At 53.5% G+C, this 6,768-nt stretch overlaps 1 non-coding gene across 1 annotated transcript; it reads right to left on the bottom strand.

The window, feature by feature from the left end:
• Nucleotides 1–6,696: 6,696 nt before the first annotated feature.
• Nucleotides 6,697–6,768, bottom strand: TRNAD-GUC (transfer RNA aspartic acid (anticodon GUC)). Its single transcript has one exon. It is a non-coding gene; the product is annotated as a tRNA-Asp (tRNA).

The raw sequence follows: 6,768 nt of genomic DNA, 5'->3' as shown, positions 1-6,768 counted from the left end.
AAGGGGCATGGTGAGGAGGCCCAGCTCCCAGGGAACAGCTGTGGTCAGTGTACACCTACACCGTCGCATGGGCCCCAGCAGGCAACAACGCCCCTGGCCCTCTTCTGCTTCTCAAAGGCTTTGGCCACAGACACAGCCCTGGCCCTCCTCACCTGCCCTTGCCCAGGAGGCCGCCTTTTACGGCCTACACAGCTCCTCATACAACACCCGCCTGGGACCTTGCCCTCACCTACCAGCTCAGCAGCACCTTTTTCCTCTCAAAACCTCCTCTTGACACCCTCCCCCTTCCACACTTCACACTCACCTCACCACAAACTCACCCACGGACCCTTTGGCTTTTCAAGCGCCTCTGGAGGGTCGCAGCTTCCCAGGCACGCAGATCCTTCCGTTCAACGCGCACTGGACGGACATTCGAAACACAGCCCTTTCCAGGAGGGAATGCGCTGCTTCTGGACCCTGCCGCCCAGCAAGAAGGCCTGGCACTCTTTTTCAGACGGATGGACCCCACTGACTTTCCTTTACCAAGCAGAAGCTAAGGACCGGCCCATGGCTCTCTTGGCAAATGGACGCAATCAGGCTGAGCCACGAGGCGTGCTGCAGGATAGCCCCTCCCCGCCCACCCCCACCAAAAAGGAATGCCGTGACCCGGATTCGAACCGAGGTTGCTGCGGCCACGGCGCAGAGTACTAACCACTATACGATCACGGCCAGGCCCTGACACAGGCAACAGCCCAGCAGAAAACGCTCAGCTCTGCGCTCTCGGGGTGGCCCCCTACCTCGCCGGCGGCCACAGGTACTTCTCAAGTCTCCCCATTACAGCCACCGGTGAAATCCCGAGCCAAGGGAAAAAGACAGGAAGCTAATCCCATGCCTGTCTTCCTCCACCCCTTGACCAAGTCCCTCCCCGTTCGTCTGGCCCATTGTCCTCATGCCCCTGGCCAGCCTATTTCCCTTTGCCACTCGGAAACGTGCCCCCACGTGCAGGCCCCGAAGCTGGGCCCGGTGGCGGAAGGCCAGGGAGAGGCTTTCGCTAGGGCGAGCGTGTCCTTGCGAGGTAATTGTCTCTCTGGAGGTGTCACAAACAGATAGTTAAGACTTAATAGAACAGAAGGACTTCATATCTCTTTTGCCTGTAAAGGGTTAACAAGATCAGTGAGCCTGGCTGTCACCTGACCAGAGGACCAATCAGGGAACAGGATACTTTCAACTCTTGAGGGAGGGAAGTTTTTGTGTGTGCTGTTAGTGTTTGGTTGTTGTTCTCTCTGGGTTCTGAGAGTGACCAGACGTGCAACCAGGTTTCTCGCCATTCTCTCTGATACAGTCTCTTATATGTCCAGAATGGTGAAGTACTAGGTAGATAGAGTGAGTTAGGCTTATGTTTGTTTTCTTTACTTGCAAATGTGTATTTGGCTGGAAGGAGTTCAAATTTGCATTGTGCTGAAAGGATTTTAATTTGTACTTGTATACTTAGGCTGGGAGGGTATTCCCAGTGTCTGTAGCTGAAAGACCCTCTCACATATTCCATCTTAAATTTACAAGGATAATCTTTATTGTTTTTTTCTTTCTTTAATTAAAAGCTTTTCTTCTTTAAGAACCTGATTGTTTTTTTTTATTCTGGGGAGACCCCAGGGAAGTGGGTCTGGATCCACCAGGGAATTGGTGGGGAGAAAGGAAAGGTTAATTTTTCTCTGTGTTAGGATTACTTTCTCTCTCAGGGAGACTCTGGGAGCGGGAGAGAGAAGGAGGGGGGAAGGTGAATTTTCCTCTCTGTTTTTAAGATTCAAGGAGTTTGAATCACAGTGATCTTGCAGGGTAACCCAGGGAGGGGAAGTCTGGGAGAGGCAACGGTGAGGGAAAGGGTTTACTTTCCTTGTGTTAAGATCCAGAGGGACTGGGTCTTGGGGGTCCCCGGGCCAGGTTTTGGGGGGACCAGAGTGTACCTGGGCCTGGAATTCCTGGTTGGTGGCAGCGCTACAAGTACTAAGCTGGTAATTGAGCTTAGAGGAATTCATGGTGGTACCCCATCTTTTGGACGCTAAGGTTCAGAGTGGGGAATTATACCATGAGAGGAGGTGAAAGTCCTGAGTGTGGGGTGCGAAGGGAAGTGGGCATAGAAGGAGACTGCAAGGGCATGTGGTGGGCAGGCCGGGGATGTCTTTGTCCCACCCTTCAAAAGGGGTAACTCTCCACGTTGGGGAATCGATCCCCAGTCTCCCGCGTGACAGGCGGGGATACTCACCACTATACTAACGAGGAAAGGGGCACGGTGAGGGGGCCCAGCTCTCAGGGAACAGCTGTGGTCAGCGTACACCTACACCGTCGCATGGGCCCCAGCAGGCAACAACGCCCCTGGCCCTCTTCTGCTTCTCAAAGGCTTTGGCCACAGACACAGCCCTGGCCCTCCTCACCTGCCCTTGCCCAGGAGGCCGCCTTTTACGGCCTACACAGCTCCTCATACAACACCCGCCTGGGACCTTGCCCTCACCTACCAGCTCCGCAGCACCTTTTTCCTCTCAAAACCTCCTCTTGACACCCTCCCCCTTCCACACTTCACACTCACCTCACCACAAACTCACCCACGGACCCTTTGGCTTTTCAAGCGCCTCTGGAGGGTCGCAGCTTCCCAGGCACGCAGATCCTTCCGTTCAACGCGCACTGGACGGACATTCGAAACACAGCCCTTTCCAGGAGGGAATGCGCTGCTTCTGGACCCTGCCGCCCAGCAAGAAGGCCTGGCACTCTTTTTCAGACGGATGGACCCCACTGACTTTCCTTTACCAAGCAGAAGCTAAGGACCGGCCCATGGCTCTCTTGGCAAATGGACGCAATCAGGCTGAGCCACGAGGCGTGCTGCAGGATAGCCCCTCCCCGCCCACCCCCACCAAAAAGGAATGCCGTGACCCGGATTCGAACCGAGGTTGCTGCGGCCACGGCGCAGAGTACTAACCACTATACGATCACGGCCAGGCCCTGGCACAGGCAACAGCCCAGCAGAAAACGCTCAGCTCTGCGCTCTCGGGGTGGCCCCCTACCTCGCCGGCGGCCACAGGTACTTCTCAAGTCTCCCCATTACAGCCACCGGTGAAATCCCGAGCCAAGGGAAAAAGACAGGAAGCCAATCCCATGCCTGTCTTCCTCCACCCCTTGACCAAGTCCCTCCCCGTTCGTCTGGCCCATTGTCCTCATGCCCCTGGCCAGCCTATTTCCCTTTGCCACTCGGAAACGTGCCCCCACGTGCAGGCCCCGAAGCTGGGCCCGGTGGCGGAAGGCCAGGGAGAGGCTTTCGCTAGGGCGAGCGTGTCCTTGCGAGGTAATTGTCTCTCTGGAGGTGTCACAAACAGATAGTTAAGACTTAATAGAACAGAAGGACTTCATATCTCTTTTGCCTGTAAAGGGTTAACAAGATCAGTGAGCCTGGCTGTCACCTGACCAGAGGACCAATCAGGGAACAGGATACTTTCAACTCTTGAGGGAGGGAAGTTTTTGTGTGTGCTGTTAGTGTTTGGTTGTTGTTCTCTCTGGGTTCTGAGAGTGACCAGACGTGCAACCAGGTTTCTCGCCAATCTCTCTGATACAGTCTCTTATATGTCCAGAATGGTGAAGTACTAGGTAGATAGAGTGAGTTAGGCTTATGTTTGTTTTCTTTACTTGCAAATGTGTATTTGGCTGGAAGGAGTTCAAATTTGCATTGTGCTGAAAGGATTTTAATTTGTACTTGTATACTTAGGCTGGGAGGGTATTCCCAGTGTCTGTAGCTGAAAGACCCTCTCACATATTCCATCTTAAATTTACAAGGATAATCTTTATTGTTTTTTTCTTTCTTTAATTAAAAGCTTTTCTTCTTTAAGAACCTGATTGTTTTTTTTTATTCTGGGGAGACCCCAGGGAAGTGGGTCTGGATCCACCAGGGAATTGGTGGGGAGAAAGGAAAGGTTAATTTTTCTCTGTGTTAGGATTACTTTCTCTCTCAGGGAGAGTCTGGGAGCGGGAGAGAGAAGGAGGGGGGAAGGTGAATTTTCCTCTCTGTTTTTAAGATTCAAGGAGTTTGAATCACAGTGATCTTGCAGGGTAACCCAGGGAGGGGAAGTCTGGGAGAGGCAACGGTGAGGGAAAGGGTTTACTTTCCTTGTGTTAAGATCCAGAGGGACTGGGTCTTGGGGGTCCCCGGGCCAGGTTTTGGGGGGACCAGAGTGTACCTGGGCCTGGAATTCCTGGTTGGTGGCAGCGCTACAAGTACTAAGCTGGTAATTGAGCTTAGAGGAATTCATGGTGGTACCCCATCTTTTGGACGCTAAGGTTCAGAGTGGGGAATTATACCATGAGAGGAGGTGAAAGTCCTGAGTGCGGGGTGCGAAGGGAAGTGGGCATAGAAGGAGACTGCAAGGGCATGTGGTAGGCAGGCCGGGGATGTCTTTGTCCCCCCCTTCAAAAGGGGTCACTCTCCCCGTCGGGGAATCAATCCCCAGTCTCCCGCGTGACAGGCGGGGATACTCACCACTATACTAACGAGGAAAGGGGCACGGTGAGGGGGCCCAGCTCTCAGGGAACAGCTGTGGTCAGCGTACACCTACACCGTCGCATGGGCCCCAGCAGGCAACAACGCCCCTGGCCCTCTTCTGCTTCTCAAAGGCTTTGGCCACAGACACAGCCCTGGCCCTCCTCACCTGCCCTTGCCCAGCAGGCCGCCTTTTACGGCCTACACAGCTCCTCACACAACACCCGCCTGGGACCTTGCCCTCACCTACCAGCTCAGCAGCACCTTTTTCCTCTCAAAACCTCCTCTTGACACCCTCCCCCTTCCACACTTCACACTCACCTCACCACAAACTCACCCACGGACCCTTTGGCTTTTCAAGCGCCTCTGGAGGGTCGCAGCTTCCCAGGCACGCAGATCCTTCCGTTCAACGCGCACTGGACGGACATTCGAAACACAGCCCTTTCCAGGAGGGAATGCGCTGCTTCTGGACCCTGCCGCCCAGCAAGAAGCCCTGGCACTCTTTTTCAGACGGATGGACCCCACTGACTTTCCTTTACCAAGCAGAAGCTAAGGACCGGCCCATGGCTCTCTTGGCAAATGGACGCAATCAGGCTGAGCCACGAGGCGTGCTGCAGGATAGCCCCTCCCCGCCCACCCCCACCAAAAAGCAATGCCGTGACCCGGATTCGAACCGAGGTTGCTGCGGCCACGGCGCAGAGTACTAACCACTATACGATCATGGCCAGGCCCTGGCACAAGCAACAGCCCAGCAGAAAACGCTCAGCTCTGCGCTCTCGGGGTGGCCCCCTACCTCGCCGGCAGCCACAGGTACTTCTCAAGTCTCCCCATTACAGCCACCGGTGAAATCCCGAGCCAAGGGAAAAAGACAGGAAGCCAATCCCATGCCTGTCTTCCTCCACCCCTTGACCAAGTCCCTCCCCGTTCGTCTGGCCCATTGTCCTCATGCCCCTGGCCAGCCTATTTCCCTTTGCCACTCGGAAACGTGCCCCCACGTGCAGGCCCCGAAGCTGGGCCCGGTGGCGGAAGGCCAGGGAGAGGCTTTCGCTAGGGCGAGCGTGTCTTTGCGAGGTAATTGTCTCTCTGGAGGTGTCACAAACAGATAGTTAAGACTTAATAGAACAGAAGGACTTCATATCTCTTTTGCCTGTAAAGGGTTAACAAGATCAGTGAGCCTGGCTGTCACCTGACCAGAGGACCAATCAGGGAACAGGATACTTTCAACTCTTGAGGGAGGGAAGTTTTTGTGTGTGCTGTTAGTGTTTGGTTGTTGTTCTCTCTGGGTTCTGAGAGTGACCAGACGTGCAACCAGGTTTCTCGCCAATCTCTCTGATACAGTCTCTTATATGTCCAGAATGGTGAAGTACTAGGTAGATAGAGTGAGTTAGGCTTATGTTTGTTTTCTTTACTTGCAAATGTGTGTTTGGCTGGAAGGAGTTCAAATTTGCATTGTGCTGAAAGGATTTTAATTTGTACGTGTATACTAAGGCTGGGAGGGTATTCCCAGTGTCTGTAGCTGAAAGACCCTCTCACATATTCCATCTTAAATTTACAAGGATAATCTTTATTGTTTTTTTCTTTCTTTAATTAAAAGCTTTTCTTCTTTAAGAACCTGATTGTTTTTTTTTATTCTGGGGAGACCCCAGGGAAGTGGGTCTGGATCCACCAGGGAATTGGTGGGGAGAAAGGAAAGGTTAATTTTTCTCTGTGTTAGGATTACTTTCTCTCTCAGGGAGAGTCTGGGAGCGGGAGAGAGAAGGAGGGGGGAAGGTGAATTTTCCTCTCTGTTTTTAAGATTCAAGGAGTTTGAATCACAGTGATCTTGCAGGGTAACCCAGGGAGGGGAAGTCTGGGAGAGGCAACGGTGAGGGAAAGGGTTTACTTTCCTTGTGTTAAGATCCAGAGGGACTGGGTCTTGGGGGTCCCCGGGCCAGGTTTTGGGGAGACCAGAGTGTACCTGGCCCTGGAATTTCTGGTTGATGGCAGCGCTACAAGTACTAAGCTGGTAATTGAGCTTAGAGGAATTCATGGTGGTACCCCATCTTTTGGACGCTAAGGTTCAGAGTGGGGAATTATACCATGAGAGGAGGTGAAAGTCCTGAGTGCGGGGTGCGAAGGGAAGTGGGCGTAGAAGGAGACTGCAAGGGCATGTGGTGGGCAGGCCGGGGATGTCTTTGTCCCCCCCTTCAAAAGGGGTCACTCTCCCCGTCGGGGAATCGAACCCCGGTCTCCCGCGTGACAGGCGGGGATACTCACCACTATACTAACGAGGA

Source organism: Gopherus flavomarginatus, chromosome 1 (genome assembly GCF_025201925.1).
Source record: "Gopherus flavomarginatus isolate rGopFla2 chromosome 1, rGopFla2.mat.asm, whole genome shotgun sequence".
Lineage (NCBI taxonomy): Eukaryota > Metazoa > Chordata > Testudines > Testudinidae > Gopherus > Gopherus flavomarginatus.
The sequence above is the reverse complement of the archived record's forward strand: the minus strand, read 5'-3'. Positions and strand labels throughout refer to the sequence as shown.